This window comes from Martes martes, assembly GCF_963455335.1.
Source record: "Martes martes genome assembly, chromosome: 7".
NCBI lineage: Eukaryota > Metazoa > Chordata > Mammalia > Carnivora > Mustelidae > Martes > Martes martes.
Window position 1 is genome coordinate 5,449,418 of NC_137894.1, and position 19,827 is coordinate 5,469,244.

General features: G+C 50.9%; 1 protein-coding gene across 1 annotated transcript in view; it reads right to left on the reverse strand.

The window, feature by feature from the left end:
• The window catches only part of ZNF710 (zinc finger protein 710), a 63,698-nt gene extending 56,135 nt beyond the window's left edge, over nucleotides 1–7,563 (reverse strand). Inside the window, exon 1 of the mRNA XM_080808159.1 lies at nucleotides 7,432–7,563. The gene's annotated coding sequence lies outside the window, so the exon portion shown is untranslated. The remainder of the gene's footprint in view (nucleotides 1–7,431) is intronic.
• Nucleotides 7,564–19,827: the final 12,264 nt, after the last annotated feature.

The window sequence follows — 19,827 nt, forward strand, 5'->3', positions numbered from 1 at the left end:
TAGGGGGTTAAATGTTCTACTGTTTCAGAGCTGGAGAGAAGAGTGGGAGAGAGGAAGCAGGGACAGACAGGGTGAACTCTTCTCTGAAGTCCTGGCGGGAGAGAGTGATACGGGAGTTGGGGAGAGGCAGGGCCAAAGGAGAATGCGGGGTGCACAGGCCTAGGGAGGCAGCTGGGGCAGGACACAGGGGATGTAGGGATGGGACTGATGGTAGGCACTGACGTCCCAGCCTGGGGCAGGGGTGGGCAGGGGTGTTAAGGGATGGGAAAAATTCTGAATTTCAGAGCTGACCTGCTTTCAGGTGATGGCAAGACCACAGTGAACTTGTGGTCTGTGGCTGGTGATGGGAGGTGCGGCCCCAGGATCAAACATCACAGAGTGGGGGTTAGCCTACCAGCCCCGTCAGCCCCCAAAGGGTACCTGATGCTTTTCAGAAGGCCGGAGGGGATGTGGTCCCTGTGAGGAGGTTGTGATATGGTGCAGAAAACCACCACCAAAGCTTGGCTCTTGTTTTTCACCGAACGCACACGGGAGAGCCCTCCCCATCTGGAAGCCCATCCACGGCTGCCCCACTGGGAACGGGATGGGGTCACGGATGGCGTTCAGACATGACCCAGAAGACAAACCACGCATCAGCAAGAGTCATCACAGAAGTTACAGCTTCCCGTGTAAATCTGGAGGGAGGACCCACTCTTGCTTTCTGTGTGATCATTCTTCCCCGATTTTGATCCCCTTACGTATTACACACCGGGGCTACGGAAGGAAGAAAGGGAAAGCGGTCCGGCCACAACATGATCCCCTACTCTCAGCTTCCGACGGCACTGAAAATCCTCATGTTTCCAACACGTCTCTCAGTACTTCCAAAATAAACACACAATACAGCCTACAGATTTAATATCAGAAATGCCTTTACGATGTCGGTTGGAGAAGACAGAATTAAAACCCCGTACAGGTGAACCCGCTTCTAACAGTCCTTTTACTCCATTTATAAATACATAGATTAGAAAGATAATACACACTGATAAAAATTCACATAACACAGAAATGAATTAAAGAGAAAACAAAAGGCTTCTGTACTTGGGGGTAAGGCGCTGGGGATGGGGGAAGGGTCAGGTCTGCGAGCTACACACATTAATTAGTAAGTAGTAAGAACCAGTCATTTTACCTTTTGAAGCTGCTGATTCGACATACGTTTTCGGCCCTGCTTTGGCTTCTCACATCTTTTAACCCCCGTTTTGGACTCTACCCCAGTCTCTTGCCACCAACTCACCCCTTATTCGACAGGGCACGTCTTCGAGCATCTCCCGCCCAAAGCTAGAATTTTTAATTTAGCCTGGCCGTCTTGTTTTCTAATTTGTTTTTCTTTTTCTTTCTTTCTTTTTTTTTTTTTTCCTGAGCAAACAAAAATGAGTTGGGCCCAACAGTGACACAGGCTCTCACGGGCTAGCCCAGCAACCTGGTACGATGTGCAACCTGTTTCCTCGGGAAAAACCTTTCTGTTTTATGCATGAGCAACCAGAAGACACGTGACCGGAAATCGCAGGGACTTCCATAATCTCCATCTCTGCTCTGCCAGAAGAGTTCTCCCCTAGTCCCACCCGCCCTGTTAGCGACCTGAAGCTTTGTGAGCAGGGACGCTCTGGGGCCCGACTGTCCAGTGCCAGGCCTGGTTCTGACACTTGACCTCCGGAAAGCTCTTCAACCCAAATGACCAGATATACAGAAAGTGCTTACCACGGTGCCCGGTCCTTGGCAAGTGCTGCGTCCTAAGATAATTGGGGAGATTAGTTAAGAAAGGCATTTGCTTCTAGTTCGGGGAGGCCACAGACCCCTTGGAAGCTGGCGAGAGCTCTGGGTGCAAAGTGCACGCTCACCCCCGTTACCCTCGGCACAGCTGCACGTGCAACTCAAGTACCCCCTCGCCCCCCCCCCCCCCCGGCCCCGTCCTCTCTACACTGATGTGGGGATCTCAGGCGCAAAACTCTGTGGCAACGCTTTAAGTCTCATGTTCACAAGCAATGGGTTATTGAGCAACTCCCCCGTTTCAGGTTCCGCTTTCGGCAGAAATGTTACACCTTTCTTCCCCAAAGCCCTTCTGACCCCTGCCCGTTTTGCTCTCGATTCAGGCCAGATCCTCCCTGGGTCACCTTAAGACCATCTCTCTGTGTGCAACAAAGCTGCACATGCTCTTTGCGGATCATTCTGATCCTTCCCTACAGCCCTCGATGGTGGGGCCGCTTGTGCAGCGTCTCCTGACAGCAGGCCATGGCTCGGACCCGTGCCTGCTGCCCGCCCCCGCCCCCCCCCCCCAACCAGGCCCCCGCAGAGGTGGAAGCTGCAGACGCCCGGGCCCTTGCTCTTAATAAGCTTGGAAAGAGCACAAACCAGCAAAAGCCAAAGATGACAGAAGCCAGGAGGAACTCATGAGATGATCTAATTCCCTCATTAACCAGAGAAGTAACTTTCCCAGTGGCCACCTCACTCATTCACAGCCAAGCTGACAAGCTCCCGGCTCAGTACTTGGATTCCTTTGGCATGTTTCAGACTGTACCATGCAGGTGAGTTGCATAAAAATGCAGTTTCTGTACTTCTAGCAGGCTCCTGGGCCGCGATGCTGATGCTGGGGGTGCTGGGACCGCTTAGAGGAGCAAGGGTTTATGTCAAGGTTAATGGACTATCCCACCCTGGCTAAAGCCTCTTCACCCACCCTTCCCGTGGCTGTTTCAATGGCCTTTCTTCAGGAAAGCCTCCCTTCTCCTCCATCCTCCCTGATTATCGGCTCCCACGGCCTCTGTACCATTTTCCCTTTGAAGCGTTTATAACAACTGTAATTAAAGAGTATTTGTATAATTATTAGTTCAGTGTCTGTCTCCCAGGGAGACTACAAGCTGCATGAGGTCGGGCCCAGCACAGAGACGTAAATCATACTGTCAATGAAAGGGGAGCCCTTGTGCTCTAGGAGAGCCTGGCCCAGAATCCTGGAGTAGAAAGGGAAAGTTTGGGGGCGCCTGGGTGGCTCAGTTGGTTAAGCGACTGCCCTTGGCTCAGGTCATGATCCCAGGGTCCTGGGACTGAGTCCCGTATTGGGCTCCGTGCTAAGTGGGGAGCCTGCTTCTCCCTCTCCCCTCTGTCTCTCACCCTGCTTGTACTCTCTCTGTCAAATAAATAAATAAAATCTTAAAAAAAAAAGAAAAAGAAAGAAAGAAAGGGGAAGTTTACACCCATGGAAAACACCTTCTGGAGGCCTCAAGGGCAACAGATGATACTTCTAGCTTTAGGACTCCCAGCAGTTTTAAACACATACCAACTAAAATTTAAGCTGAAAAGGATACTTCAAAAGAAAAACATCTCCTAAATGTTTATCAGGAGCAAAATAGTCCCAGATCTGGTACTAGCCATTCTGCTTGGGGGATAGTTAGGCCTCTCAAAGAACCATTCCTTAGCGTCTTCCTTGGGTGAATGTCTTGGAGCACTGTGTGGGCTCTGGCTGTGGGAGTAGAGGGCACACGCCCTGGCCAGCTTCACTCCACTGCAGACCAACTGTTCCTTTTTGAGTTCTCCTGCTGCCATCCTTTTGAGGAACCCCAAAGCTCTGAGGCCTCAGCTCCTTGGCGTGGGGACAGATGCCTGACCTCTTTGCCAGGGAGGCAAAGTCCGAAGCCAGACAGCCAGGGTTCAAGTTTATCAGCTCTGTGCCCTGGGACAAGTGACTCAACTCCTCTGTGCTCTAGTTTCCCCATCCGCCAAATGGGAATACGAAGGGACATGACATACACTCAGAGCACAAGCCCGGCCCCAGATACGTGATTATTACTGTTCTCTGTCTATGCAGTGCAATTTGAGATCTCTGTTGTTTTGCACAATCTCTACCCAGTGCCCCCACCTATTCCGGACCGACTCTTCCCAGCATCTCCTGCCTTACCTGTCTGGAGCTTGTTTGAAGCCATGACTCACTGCAAAACTCTGCAGGTCCCATCAATCACCTTCTCATCCCCGCCTCTGTGTGTCACTCGTGGGTTCCTTCTGGGAGGGAGGTCTTCTCCCCAGTGCCCAGTACACGTACTCGCCAAGTATTACAGAGGGCCCACCATGTGCCAGGCTTTGCTCTGGGCACAGGGGCTCAGCAATGAACACAGACTTTCTACCCTCACAAGCTGACGTTCTAGAAGGAGATCTGACCCATGAACAGATACCAGTTCAGCCTCTGACTCTTCCTTACACCCATTCTTCACGGCAGACCAATCCTAAATAAATCGCACACGAGTACAAAGCATGAAGAAAGCAGGGCAGATCCCAAACTGCTGACTGTGACTTGGGGACATCCTGATGATGAAATGCTGCCCCACAGAACTGGAGGCTTTGCTCCTAGTTCCCCCCAGCAGTCATCACTGGCCTGTCAAACCTTTCGGAACAGTACATGGGCAACACACCGGGACAGTAAGGTGTTCCATCTACCTGTCCCCTGCAGGCAGCATACACCCATGGTTTCCTTATTCTCAGAGCCACGCTCTTTGGACAGAGCCTGATTCGGCACCCCCAGCAGGAAGAGAGGCCATGGCCTTGTGTTGAAGAGCACCGGACATGGACTCTGGAAGCTCACGTTCAAATGCTGACTCTGCCCGCAGAGTGTGGCCCTGGGCATGGAGCTTTTCTTGTGCCTCGGTTTCTCTTAGACAATCTCTGACGTGTCTTCCAGCTCTGAAGTCTTAGGGTTGAGATCAACCATCATCATTAACAGGAGTCTCAGCAGATGCAGAGATGCCTTCATTCAGCAACATGAGCCTGGGACCCGGTGGTGAGCAAACACCCTCTGAGACACACCGGCCTTCTCCTTTATTTACTCCCTTCTAACTTCAAACTTGAACTTTTTAAGCAGACTCTGGTAGAAATATCTCTGGGCCCCAAGGCAAACCTAAAATAGAAGTCGTGCAAAATCTCCGGTGGTCCCATTAGTCTCCCTTCCTTCAATCTGAGACGGCTCCAGACCTTGTCTGTCTCCTTGTCTCCAGACGGCGAGCCTAAAATAAGTCTCCCTGGTAGGAAATGCCCGGTTGGAATGGAAGTGACCCCAGTACGGGACAAATGGCCTGCCGGCCACACACCACAGGATGAGGACTCACCTAGGAATCTGCCCGGAGAACAGTGAGCACCTGTCCCCATTTTGACTCAATGCATCTTCCTCCATAGACAAGTGGGCAACCAGGAGAGACCACAGGAAAGAAAATGTGACCCAAATGCTCAACCCCCCGCCCCAACTCAAAAGAAAGCAGCTCTACTCCCATTGCCCTCGAGTGAGAAGCCAGGTCTTGCAGGTGTCTGGAGCACGGGAATGCAGCTGGAGCTGTAGGTGACCAATTAGGGTCAGGCAGGTGCCTGGCCTAGGGTGACATGTGGCTCATGGGCCAGTTGATAAAGGCATCAAGAAAACTCTAGAAAACAATATTCCCTTTAAAATAAACAAGAAAGCTGGGGTGCCTGGGTGGCTCAGGTCATGATCCCAGGGTCCTTATCCAGCCCCATCGGGCTCTCTGCTCAGCGGGGAGCCTGCTTCCCTGTCTCTCTCTCTACCTGCCTCTCTGCCTACGTGTGATCTCTGTCAAGTAAATAAACAAATAAAATAAGCAAGAAAGGTACGATCATACTGGGTCACCCCCCCAAAACTGGACAGGCCCCTGGCTTAATCACCAACACTAAAAATACATGTTCTATGTCTAATGACAATTAGGGGTGGTTTTCTTCCATTCTCCCATAAGACCCGGTACTCTGAAGGCCCCCTTCCCCCCAGAAAAGCACAACAGGGATGCAGGGCCTGGGGCCCTTTACTTGGGAGAAATGAACTTTGACTGTTTTTGCTTACACGTGTACAAAGGCAGAACTCAAAGAGTAGCTTCAAAGTTGGCTGGGTGACCCCTAAGGGTGCAAAGTCCTGCTCTGCACACCTGTGGGGGAATTTTTTGTGAATTTCCCAGGCGCCCACGGGAACCTTTTCCGTCCCCTCCAGGTCCACACCGGCTAGGAGTTTCCACTTTGCATAGAAATAAAGGCGCTCAGGGCGTTCTTAACAGTTAGGGCGCTCAGCCTGCAGCTCAAAGGTGGGCCACCAGGATGGTCATTCGCGGACCGCTCAGACGGGGAAGGACGAGCACCTAGCAGTGTCCCTGTGAAAACGCACCCAGGCTACGGCTCTGCTTTTGCCCCAACCAACGCTGAGCTTAGAGATACACTAAGGACCGTTTCGGGTTAGTTAAAACCCACGCCAGCACCTCCCAGGCCTCTTAAATCTTCCCAAACTACAGCTCAGACTGGAGGGAAGCAGTTGCAGCGACCATAAAAGTCATCTTAAAAGGCAAGTTGGAAAAAAACCCGATACGCACTAGTTAGCAAGTCCGCAGTTCGGGGGGCGGTGGCACTAGGGCCGGATCTGTGGGATCCGCGCGCCTGCAGGGGCTGCCCCGTCGGTCCCTGGGTCCCCGCGCCCACCCGGCAGCCTCCCGGCCCCCTAATCTGACGCCGCCGATCACACCCCACAGCTCCGTCCAATTAGGAAAATGACCGCGAGGAGACAGAGAGGGGCGACGAGGAAGGGGGAAGTGAAACTAGGGAGCCTGGGGACAGGCCGTGGGGACCCCGCCAGCCGGCGAGCGCCTTCAACAGGTCCCCCGCCCGGGGCGCCCCGACGCCGGCCCGGCCGGGTTCCAGCAGCGCACCGCGTGTGGCCGCCGGCTGCCCTCCGGGGCGCCCCGGATCCCCCACCTCCTCCGCGGCGGCGCGCTCGGCCCTCCCCCGCCCCCCACCCGGGACGGCGGGGACGCGCAGCAACCGCCCCCCCCCGCCCCCCCCCCCGCCACCCGGAGAATAAAGTTTGTGGGCAGCCGCAGGGGCGGGGCGGCGCGGCGAGGGGGTGAAACTTTGAGTCCCGGGCCGGGTGTGGGGGGAGCGCGCGGGGCGCCGGGACACCCACGTGCGGGCCCGGGAGCCGCCGCCGCCGCCGCCTCCCCGGCCTCCCGCTCCGCCGCCGCCGCCGCCACCGCGGCGCTTTCCTTTCATTTCTGCTTCTCTCTCTCCCTCTCTCTCTCCTCGCTCGCTCTCTCATTCGCGCGCTCTCCTCGCTCTCGCCCTCTTTCGCTCGCTCCCTCCCTCCCTCCTTCCCCTCCCCCTCCTCGCCCCCCCACCCCCCAGACGCCATCTCTCCCTCTTTCCCCGGCTCTCCCTCTCTCCCTCCAGCTCCCCGGCATGAGGGAATGTGGAAGTGAAAGGAAAAGACGACATGTTTGCAGCGCGGCGCGGGCCTGCGCGCGGCCGTCCCCGGGGAGAGGCGGGGGGCGGGTCGGCCGCGGCCGCCTCGACCCACCCCCGCGCCCCCCGCGCCCCCGCCGGCGCGCCGCCCGGGGCTGCGGGGCCGGGGGCCGGGGGGCCGCGCGGGACACTCACCCTGCTCCGGGCGCGGCTCCTGCGCTGGGGCCCTCGGCGGGCCGGGGCCGGGGCCGGGGCCGGGCCGGGGGCTCCTGGCTGCCCACCGCCCGGGCTGCTGCTGCGCGCCCGCCGCCCGCCTCCACGCGCGCCCGCCGCCTGCTCCTGCCGCCCTCCCTCCGGCTCCTCTCTTTCTCTCTCTCTCTCTCTCTCTCTCCCTCCTCTCTCTCCCTCTCCTCTCTCGCTCTCTCTCCCTCCTGCTCGCTCTCTCCCTCCCTGGAAGAAGGGAATGAGGCAGGGCTGACGTGAAGGGATGCAAAACAGCTCCTCCTAACCCAGCTCGCAGAGGAAGAGAGACAGAAAAGCAGCCCTTTTATCTCTCTTTTGTTTTCTCACTTCCTTCCACCCCCCCAGCACCCCCCTCTTGTCAGCCCAAGTTTTCTTTTCTCTTTCTACCGCAGAGAGGATTTTTCTTCCTTTCTTTCTCTTTCTTTCGGTTCAACTCTCCCACTCAAATTGAAAGCCTGGAGGGTTTTCTTTCTCCTTTTTTTTTTCTTCCCTCTTTTCTTCCTTCTTCCTCCTTTCTTATTTCTCTAAAAGGGTTTTGTTTGCTGTGGGAGTTTCGTTTGAAAATCAAGTCACGCCTTTTTTCCTCCTTTTCTTTCTTTCTCTTTTTTTTTTTTTTCTCCTCTCAGCAGAAAAGGGGAACAAAGATTAACTGAAGCGGGGGTGAGGGGGAGCGTCAGAACCTCGCATGGAAATGGGGGGCCCGGCCCGGCCCCGCACAAAGGGGGCCGGGGGGCTGCGTGCCCCCTCCCCCCTGGGAAGCCCGGGGCGTCCTCCCGAGAGGAGGGTCGGTGGGGGTGGGGGCGGGGGCAGCGGCGGCGGCTGGGTGCAGGTTCCTTCCGAAGTGCGGGCGGGGGCCGCCGAGTCCGCCCCTCCCCAGCCAGGGGTGGAAAGCTGGGTGTGTTCTTTACTTATATATTTTTAAAGTAGGCAGATGGGCTTGGAACAAACATCCCCGCAGAGCACTGAACTGTAAAAGAGCCTTTAAACAGCTGTTTGCAGAGCCCTGGACGGCCAGGCTCGAGGGAGCGGCGCGGGCTGCGAGTGCCGGGACCGGGTTGGGAAGGGACTCGGAGGAGGCGCTGGGATCGGCCCCCCGTGGGCTCTCCCATCCCCGGGCCTGGGCCTCGGCCCCCCCCCACCCCCGACCGGGCGCACGGCTGGGGGGCGCCGAGGCGTGGCCGTTCGCAGCGCGGGGGGTCAGGCCCCAGCGCCTCCCCGCGGTGCCGCGGGCTCTGGCACAGCCTGGCCTCCCCCAGACCCCGCTCCCGGGCAGGCCGGACCCTCGGCCTCCAACGTCCGGAACGCCCGCCACTCGGAGCCGCTTCTTGACTCAGACGCTGGGCCGGTCTCGAGTCCTCGGACTGAGCCGGGCACAGCCGCCAGGAAGGGTCAATTATTCATGGGGCGCCTGGGCGTGCTCCCAAGACCTGCTCTGCCCTCAGCTTCTCCGAAGAAGTGGGGAGAAGACAAGGCAAAAGTTCCCAGAGCAAACTTGGCCACGTTTCTCATTTTCCCAAGTAAGTATTGAGCACCTGCTGGATGCCTGACCCTCGGACTGAGGCAGCTGCCAGCGGCTGGGGAGAAACGTGAGGTCTTCGTGGGCCCCGAGGGTTTCCGCAGGAAACAATGCCAGAGCGGCTGCAGCCCAGGACCAGGTCATCGAGAGGAAGGAAAGCCTGAATCCTCACCCCTCCCTCCTCTCTTCCTTCCCCTTCCCTTCCTTCCTCCGGCTGCTTCTCCTTGGCTCCACCCCTTCTCCTCATCAATTCCTCCCACACTTCCCTGCTCTCCCTGGCTTTTCACTGGAGGGTCCCTTCTCCCAGCGAGGAGCAGATGCTGAGCCCCATTGTCTCTCCCCCAGTGACTGCAGTCTCCCGGGGACAGAACCTGCCACTCTTCACCCCTCCCCCCAGCCCAGAGGCCCCGGCCTTTAGAGACTTGGAGCCCCAAGGCCACTGCCCCTCGCCCCACCCTAAACCAGCTCCTGGTGTTCTGAGCAATGACTCCAGTCACTCAGAACATGGTTTGTTTCTGCCTGGGAGTGAGAAAACAGTATCCCGAGACTTCTTTGCTTTAGCAAAGGAGGACACCGTGGTTTTCACATCAGAGCGCTGAGCCAGGACGACCCCAGAGCATTCGCCTACTATGCCCTCTTAATAGGATAGACAGGAAGCCACATTGCTGTCATTTTATATCCTCCCACTTAGTGCACCTAAGCTGTATTCTCCAAACAAAGCAGAACACAGCTCTGATAATCAAGCATTCAATTAACAAATGCTTACTGGCTCCCTCCTCTGTGCCCACCACCGTGCTGGTTGCTGAGGACCTCGCCATCGGCCCGAGTGGCCCTGGCTTAGGCTTCGCAGCCCTGCAGGGGAGGGAAAGTGGCAAGAGGACAGGCAACCACGATGCCGTGTGATACATGCCAGGATGAACCAAGGAAGCCCGTAAGGGTACTCGGGCTGGGGTGCTCAGGGATGGCTTTCTGGAGGAGGTGGCATCTCAATGAGTAGGCCTGTGCCAGGCAAATGTGTGGGAAGGTACAGCCTGTCCAAAGGCCCCAGGGCAAAAGAGAACATTCTTACAGATTCTTGGAATTGCCAGAAGTATTTGCTGTAGTGTGGAGTAGAACGGGGGAGTGGGGAGTGAGGGCCGTGGTCAGGCACACAAGTCAGGGAGGGGCCGGTGGGGAGTGTGTCAGGGCGTAAGTCGGGGAGGGGGGCCGTATCTGCGCGAGATACAGTACATTTTAACTTCTTCCACTTGCTAGCTTCATGAACTTGGGTGACAGCAGCCTCAGTGAATGACTTAGACTCAGTTTGGTCACTCCTGTACTGGGCCTTCTGTTGAAGAGCCCAGGCTTACTTGCCGCATGTCCCTGGGCAAGTTGGCCCAAGTTTTCTCATCTGTAAAACGAGGATGAAAGCCCCTCACAGAGTTATTGTGAGCCTTGCCTGAGCCCATCCCCAGCCCAGGATCTGGGACAGAAACGCTGATATATGGTAACTTTTATTCGTTGTTATAGATCAGGGAGTGACTGATGGGGAGGTGCCCATACAACCTGGAAGTGACATTACATTCTGGGTTGAAACCAGAATGACTCACGGTGTCAGAAATGTGATGTGCTCCCTGGGGGAGAAGCATTCCTTCGAAGATGGCCCCTGTCCTGGTGGGTGACTGGGATTGGGGCAACACCGATGTCTGATCAGGATGCCCAGGGTATCCTCTCCTGAACGTGACTGGAATGCAGAGACCAGAGTTCCAGAGGCCCGGCCTGATCAGTGGAGTTGTATGGCCTGCCCGAAGAACAAATAGGAACCCTAAAATCCAGGAGGGCCCCTAGGAGCAGACACCTGGCTGTGTTTGCTCAGCGGAGAGAAGTAGACACAGACATTCACAACAAGGGGGAGAGGGAGAAAAAGATTATTGACTCCTCCAGAGCCCGAATGAAATCCCTTAAAACCTCTCAGGCCTTTGCTTGGGTTCCTCATTCCCCAAGCAACCGGCAGATGAACTTGGCCCCACCAAAATGCCCCTGGATGGAGGCAGACCCTGGTGTTCCAGCTCCTGCATTGTAAACATTTTATATCTCTATTATTTCTTTATGACACAAGTTCATTGTGAAAGAATTTGAAAACCAGCTAAGCCCAACAGAAAAAGAACCCCCTGTAGAGACATTGTATTTTGGTGGAGATCCTTGGACAATTTATACCCACATACCCGCATGTAAATGCACATCCCGGTGAAACTGTGCAGAGTAAATCTTGTTAAACAGATGAATGATGATACGTGTAAATATGTTATTTTTACAAAAATAACAAAAATGACATAGCACTATGCATACTGAATTACAACAACTTCTCTACTTGGTAATAGGCCACAAATATCCTTCCTGTGTATGAACATCCACATCATCACCCACGGATGATGCCGTTCCATGGTGTGTGTGTGTCTTCATTTGTTTAAACGAATTGTTGCACTGTGGGATGTTTCCAGTTTTCCACTTTCATGGACCCGCTCTGATGAACATACTTGTGCAGGCTCCCGAGTGCCAGGTGGATGTCGGCTTCTGGTCATCATTTCACATAGGAGGACACTGACACGCCGAAGTGTTAAAGCAGACTTCCCAAGGCCACAGCTGTGGTGTGGCTGAACCAAACTTGGAAGCCAGAGTTCCCATTTGGGAATTCCTTTCCGGGAAGTCTGTTTTCTCCTATTCCTTTTTTTTTTTTTTTTTTTAAAGATTTATTTATTTATTTATTTGACAGAGATCACAGGTAGGCAGAGAGGCAGGTAGATAGAGTGGGGGAAGCAGGCTCTCTGCTGAGCAGAGAGCCTGACGCAGGACTTGATCCCAGGACCCTGAGGTCATGACCTGAGCCGGAGGCAGAGGCTCAACCCACTGAGCCCCCCAGGTGCCCCTGTTTTCTCCTATTCTTTAGAGCAACTGTTCCCTCCATGTACCTCCCCGGTCCCGTGACGATGGTCGGGGCAGGTGACCCACATCCTTCTCTGACACCTTTTACACTTCAGGAATGTCCCCTTCTGGGGGGGGGGGGAATTGGGAGGAGTAAAAGCGGTCATGTATGACGGGGGCCGCACGACGCTGCATTTCGTACATTGTAACGCCTCCGTGAATGTCAGGAGCTCCCAGCAAGGGCCTAGACGCACAGTCAGACACCAGTGCTATTGAGCCAAATTTGCCCTGACCTGCCCCAGCCCAGGAAGGAAGCCTCCAGATTCACACCAGGGAGGGAGAAATCCGCTGTGGTGAGGCAGAAGCAGCCAATGGCGGCATCTCCAGGGCCTGCCATGGTTCCCCGCCTAAGAGCCGAAATGGGAAGGAAGGTTTGTTATTATGAGGTGTACTCACCCTCGTGGTCTCCCTGAGGGAGGACGTGTGCATGCCACAGGCTTCCAGAATGTTCGTTGGTAACCAACATCTCTGAAAATCTGAGGAATGTTGTAAACTGAGAAAAGGGATGAAACACAGCTCTTCCGGTGTTTCAATTGATGTGCTCACCAGAGTAATGGCTTGGAGATTAGCAGGTGAATATTAAAATCTGTTTCTTTGTGTGTGTTTTTTTTTTAAAGATGTTATTTACTTATTTAAGAAAGAGCATGAGCAGGGAGGAGAGGAGGAAGCAGGCTCCCCGCTGAGCAGGGAGCCTGATGCGGGGCTCAATCCCAGAACCCTGAGATCATGACCTGGACCGAAGGCAGATGCTTAACCAGCTGAGCCCCCCAGGCGCCCCTAAAATCTTTCTTTCATTGACAGAACTAAACCTTTTAAAACTGACCTTTTAAAAAGTATGACGGTCACTTTGCAGTATTTAATATTGGATTTTTAGTATCAAACCTCCTACTGGAATCTGGTCAGTGGAGGGTGTCAGACCCCGGGGTTGAACTAAAAAGAGCCATGGGAAGCAGAGGTACGTCTGGGGCCCCCGAAGGACTGGCTCAGTGGCAGGAGACCCAGAAATGGCAGAGAATCACTGAGAACTAGGGTGGTGACCGGGGTCCCACAGAAGGTGGGCAATGACTCAAAATCCTCAGAAGTATAGCAGCACAATTTGGGAATAACCAGGGTTTCCAGAGCAAACCCAAAGAAAAGCAAAAGTCTGTGTGGCTAGATGGGGTGAACGTCTGACACCTGCAGATTCTTTTTCCAGGAGTAATGACAGGTACATCAGACAGGTACATCAGCCCCCCGACCCCCTTCTTGTGACCCAGGGTGCGTGTCTGCCATGAGTTCATTCCCATCGTGTAACTTAGCAGGCCTTATTTGCATAAATATAAGAATAAAAATATGCCCAAAGAAACACGGCCACTGACCATAAACAGGAAACTGCCAGTGTCACCAAACAGTTAAAAACAAATAAATACGTAAAAGCCACAGTGATGACAGGTATTGCTATGGGAGGGCTAATTAGTACGAAGTCTGGAAAATTGGTTGATATTAGAGATCAAGAGTTTAAAAGTTACTCTGATTCAGTAACTTCGGTTCTAGAAGTCTGAGAGAAAGACAGCAAGGTGAACAAAAATGCATGTGAAGGATGTTTATCAAAGTGTTATTCATGTTGGCAAAAGTTACAGACAAAAAGGAGGAGAAGGAAATAACCCAAGTATTCAACAATGAGGACATTTTTAAAGAAGTTAGGGTATGCACATTTGCTGTAGTACTATATAGCTCCTAAAAACCATGTTTTTTAAAAAAAAGACTTAATTGATTAACTAATTAATTAATTTAGAAAGCATGGGTTGGGGGAGATGGAGAAAATCTCAAGCAGACTCCCCACTAAGCACGGAGCCCAATGTCGGGTTCCATCCCATGACTCTGAGATCATGACCTGAGCAGAAACCAAGACTAGTGGTGAGCCACCTCTAAAAACCATGTTTTTGAAGAATATTTAATGACCTGGGAAATGTTTGTAACATCGGGAGCAAGATACAAAATTGGATCTGTGTCAGAATTATATTTTAGTACAATTTTATGTACACATACATATTTATCCCCTGAAACACATATTTATATGTTTTACACATATAAATTTAATATAAATATAAATATGTGTAAATAAATAACATTTATTTATCCCCCAAAACACATATAAAATAATAGGAAGGAAATACAAGTTTAAAAGAGTTATTCTTGGGGACACCTGAGTGGCTCAGTGGTTAAGTGTCTGCCTTTGACTCAGGTCGTGATCCCAATGTCCTGGGATCGAGTCCCACATTGGGCTCCTTGCTCAGCAGAGCCCAGTACCAATACCTTCCTCTACCTCTGCCTGCTGCTCCCCGGCTTGTGTTCTCTCTTTCTCTCTCTCTCTCTCTGGCAAATAAATAAATAAAATCTTAAAAAAAAAAAAGTTATTTCTGTTTGTGGGAATTGTAGGTGACTTTTATTTCCGTCTTTGACTCTTAGCGCATTTGACAACTTTCTATGTTGATGATACTATTTTTATTTATTTATTTATTTATTTATTTATTTATTTTTTAAAGATTTTATTTATTTATTTGACAGACAGAGACCACACGTAGGCAGAGAAGCAGGTAGAGAGCGAGGAGGAAGCAGGCTCCCTGCCGACCAGAGAGCCCGACGCGGGGCTCGATCCCAGGACCCTGGGATCATGACCCGAGCCGAAGGCAGAGGCTGTAACCCACTGAGCCACCCAGGCGCCCCAGTGATACTATTTTTAAACAAGGACCGATATTTGGAGAGCAAAATCTAGGCTTCTTACCCCCTCCATAGTCAATGGCGAAAAGACCCAGTCCAGGCCTTCAAGAAGCTTCTACTCCGTAGGAGAAAACAGTCAAGCAAACAGCAAGTGAATTCTGCAGAATGTAATTCTACCTCCCCCCTTGGAAATGTTCGAGGACCTAGGAGGAAAGAGGAACCAGCGTTTTGGTTGCTGATGATTTGGGCTCTGGGTTGAATAGACTATCTGTTGTGAAAGTGTATTGTGCAAAAGGAGAATGGGGCTTTTTATGAAGGGAGATAAAGAGGGCCGGGGTGGAAACTGCTAGGCTGGGGGAGGAGGAGGCAGGCCTGGACGTGGCAGGTGGACTGTGGGCAGGGCTGCCCTGAAGGACCTTGCAAATTGTCCTCCTCGTCCTACACCTGGGTCACAGTGTCCAGGGCCCGCCGGGTGCTTGCCGCTCTGTTCGTAACAGGGGCTCAGCAAATGTGTACTGTCCATAAGAATGGATGAAAGAATCAGCATGTAACATCAGGGATCACGCTCACACATTTCCTTTAAGGCATCAATTGAACATGTTGTCTGGAAAAGAAAGACGCCATTGTGAAGCCATGACGATGAGCAGGACAGGAGAGGAACTGATACTCTTCACCAAGGCGGCAAGGTGTGCATGTGTGTCTGGGTGTTTGTGCGTATGCGTGTGTCGGCTTTAATGTCAGGAGGGACCTGAGTTCAAGTTTGAATGTGGCCACAAATGGAGTGGAGGAGCTCTTGGCTGTGGCAGCTTGCCAGCTGTGTGACCTTGGCCAGACCCAGTCTCGGAGTGCTTCACTGCCTAGAAAATGGGCTTAGGACCACCTACGTTCCTGGAGATCAGACGAGATAACTACGCCTGCAAGAGAATGCTGTGTAGACAGCAAAGCACTCTGCAAATGGGACGAGCTTTTAATGTCAGTATGATTACCTATAAACCCCTAGGCATCACCTGCTCGGCAGGGACTGGGGAGGGGTAGGGACCATAGGGTGACGGCTTTGCTGTGTCAAATCTTCAGACATGAATTCTCTTTTTGGTCTCCTGCTTTTGCCTTTAATCTTTGCTTCATCAACAAACATTTACTGAGAACCCACAAAGTGCCCACCACCCTCAGGGGTCTCCCAGGCAACAAAGGGTGACACGGCTAAGACTAGTGATGACTTATACGAAGAACAAAAGAGGAGGACCCAGATCTTATCTTTGGGGAGACTTTCTTAGAAGTGGTGACGTTTAAGATGAGTCTTGAAAGAAAAGCGGGAATCAGCTCAGGGAAACAAGCAGGGGACACGCTTTGAACAGGGGAACAGACTTTAGGAAGTTCCTTATGCTGCAGTTTCCCGGTCTGAAGCCTTGTCCTATCCCACTGCTGAATGAGACAATACACGCAAAGGGCCTCGCACAGAGTCTGGCCTTCGGTTGTTACCGTAGAAAAAAGCCAGTTCTTTGTCCTCTTGGTATCAAAATCACTTCCCCTTTGAAGCTTACTTCCTGCTCACATTTTGCACTTTCCCCCCAGCTCCTGAAGATATTTTGCCTGTTGGCTGGGGCCGTAAGTCCACAGAGTAATTTTAAAAGTGGAATTTTCGACCATAAAGAAAAATCCCAGTAAATTTGAAATACAGACCTCGTATGGATCACATCCTTCATTCACAATACGGTGAAACGAGAAACGAATGGCAATTGGTTCTTTAAAATTCTCCGGAATAGCTTTTAGATAAAAGAGAAAAGGATAAAGAGTTAATTTGGAAAATAACCCAAAGACGAACCAGATCTATGAAAACCAACGGTGTATGTGAGAAGTTCTACTAAAAGAAAAAAAAAATTTTTTAAAGATTTTATTTATTTATTTGACAGAGAGAGAGAGAGAGATCACAAGTAGGCAGAGCAGAAGGCAGAGAGAGAGGGGGAAGCAGGCTCCCCGCCGAGCAGAGAGCCCCATGCGGGGCTTGATTCCAGGACCCTGAGATCATGACCCGAGCCGAAGGCAGAGGCTTAACCCACTGGGCCACCCAGGTGCCCCTCTACTCAAAAATTTATTTAGCTTTATTTATTTATTTATTTATTTGATGGAGGTTGTGGAGGGAGAAGCAGAGGGAGAGAGACAAGCAGACTCTGCCTCACGAGCACAGAGCCCAATGAGGGACTTCATCTCTCAACCCTGAGATCATGACCTGAGCTGAAATCAAGAATCAGACCCTCAACCGACTGAGCCACCCAGTTGCCCCCCAAATTTGTTTAGCTTTTCAGATGATTTTACTATTAAAATCAGAAGAAGTTAAACAAATAAAATATTCACTACATAAATTTAGAAATATCAGAACACAAAACCCCAACTAAAGATAAGGAAGGAAGGATGCCTGGGTGGCTCCGTGGGTTAAGCATCTGCTTTTGCTCAAGTCATGGTCCTGGGATCCCAGGATGGAGTCCTGCATGGGGCTCCCTGCTCAGTGGGAAGCCTGCTTCTCCCTCTCCCCCTGCCCCTCCCCGCCTGCTTGTGCGTGCACACCCTCCCCCTCTCAAAAGATAAATAAAATCTTAAAAAAAATAATAAGGAAGGAAGAGATCAGGCAAAAAGCAGAAAAGAATAAATTAGGAAAATGGAAAACAGTCCAATTAATGCGTGTGCCTTTGAGTCGGTTCCTTTTGCAAAAACGAGGTCTAGATAATACAATGGGGCAAACGTAATGAAGAAAAGAAAGCAGAAACAAACACAAGCCGAAATGGTGGGAATAACAGAAGCACAAAGACTTTAAAAATAAAAATCTAGGGGCGCCTGGGTGGCTCAGTGGGTTAAAGCCTCTGCCTTCAGCTCAGGTCATGATCCCAGGGTCCTGGGATCGAGCCCCGCATTGGGCTCTCTGCTTGGCGGGGAGCCTGCTTCCCTCTCTCTCTCTCTGCCTACTTGTGATCTGTCAAATAAATAAATAAATAAATCTTTAAAAATAATAAAAATAAAAATAAAAATCTAAAAGGATAGTATGGGACGTTGCTGACAAATTTTGAAAACTCCCATTAAAAAGGCAATTTTCTGGGAAAAAGAAGATAGAAAAATTTCCCTGTGTGACAGAATCAAAAGGAGAAAATCTAAAGTGCCTCCTTCGGTTTCTGCTCAAAAGCACCCTGGACAGAGAGACTTCCCCAACCAACTTTCCAAAGCCCCGCACTCCCACCCCTCTGTGTTTCCATTTTCCCCGGAGCGCTTCACACCATCTGATATGACATATGTCTAATTGCTTCCTTGTTTCCTTTCTTCTCTCCCCCCTGGAATAGGAGCTTCCTGAGAAGAGAGAATTTGGTTTTGTTTTTTTTTTTTAATTAAACTTTTTGTTTTGACATAATTGTGTTTTTTTAATTGAATGTTTTATTTTGAGATCATTCTAAGAAAACCGCTTGGCTTGCTGCTGTATACCTACTGCACAGAACTGGCACACAGCGGACTCTAGAAGTAAATACTGGTTTAATGAATAAGTGAATTGAGGAAGAATTTAAGGGAGAGATCGAGAGCAAAGTTGTCAGTCCAGAGGGTTTTACTAGGGGGGAGGGTGGACGTCTTTGAAAGTTATGGGGCATGAGTAACCCCATGTTCTAGAAATTAAACCAAAATATAGCATTTTCTCAATGAAGAAAACTGCCTTTTTTTTTCCCCCCTAAGAGAAGACTTGAATAAGGAGAGACACATCCTATGCCTGGGGTAAAGGTTAAATAATGTATAGGTAGAAAGGTGAAATGAATTTAATGGCTTAGTGCAAACCCAAATGTGACTCTTTTTCAGACTTTTGCAAAAAAAAATATAAAATTCATTTAGCAATATGAACAATTTCAAAGAAAATTTTGTAAAATGAGAGGAAGGATGGAGGAAACTGATCTATATATAAAACATACTACAAAATTATAATATTTAAACATACTAGAAAATTATAATATTTAAAATTGTGTGGTATTAGGGCAAAGATATACAGTTATTTTATTTTTTATTCATCTTATTTTAATTAATTAGTCATTTATTTTAGGAAAGAAGGGAGACACAGAGTGTGCTGGTGCTGGGGGGATGGGAGGGACTGAGGGAGAGGGAGGATTGTAAGCAGCTTCTATACCCAGCACAGAGCCCAGCTCGGGCCTCCATCTCAAGACCCTGAGATCACGACCTGAGCCGAAATCAAAGGTTGGTTGCTTAACGGACTGAGCCACCCAGATGCCCCTATTTTTCTTATCTTTTTGTGTTGTTTTTATTTAAATGATGTGCAGTTATTTTATTTTATTTTATTTTTTAAAGATTTTATTTATTTATTTAACAGACAGATTACAAGTAGGTAGAGAGGCAGGCAGAGGGAGAGGGGGAAGCAGGCTCCCTGCCGAGCAGAGAGTCCGATATGGGGCTCGATCCCAGGACCCTGGGATCATGACCTGAGCCGAAGGCAGAGGCTTTAACCCACTGAGCCACCCAGGTGCCCCAATGTGCAGTTATTTTAATAGATTAAAATAGATAGCTCAAGGGGCGCCTGAGTGGCTCAGTCAGTTGAGCATCTGCCTTCAGCTCAGGTCATGATCCCAGGGTCCTAGGATCGAGTCCAGCATTGGGCTCCCTGCTCAGAGGGGAGCCTGTTTCTCCCTCTGCCTGCTCCCCCTGCTTGTACTCTCTCTCTCACTGTCGAATAAATAAATAAAATCTTTTTTAAAAAAGATTTTGTTTATTTTTAATTTTATTTTTAGAAAAGACTTATTTATTTATTTTAGAGAGAAGGAGAGCAGGAGCACGAGGGTGGGGAAGGGGCAGAAAGAGAGGAAGGGAGAGAAGCCGACTGCCCGCTGGGGGCAGATCCAGTCATGGGGTTCGATCTCACAGCCCTGAGATCAGGACCTGAGCCCACCCAAGTCAAGAGTCGACACCTAACCAACTGAGCTACCCAGGCCCTCCAAGATTTTATTTTTAAGTAATTCCCACACCCAACATGAGGCTCAAACTCACAACCTGGAGATCAAGAGTCACCTGGTGCACCGACTGAGTCAGCCAGGTGGCCCTAGAAATGACTTTTTAAGCTTAGACTCAGTGGAGGAAATCAACAGTAAAAAGAACATTTTGGGTGATGTAAATAAGTCAAACCTTACTATGTTAAG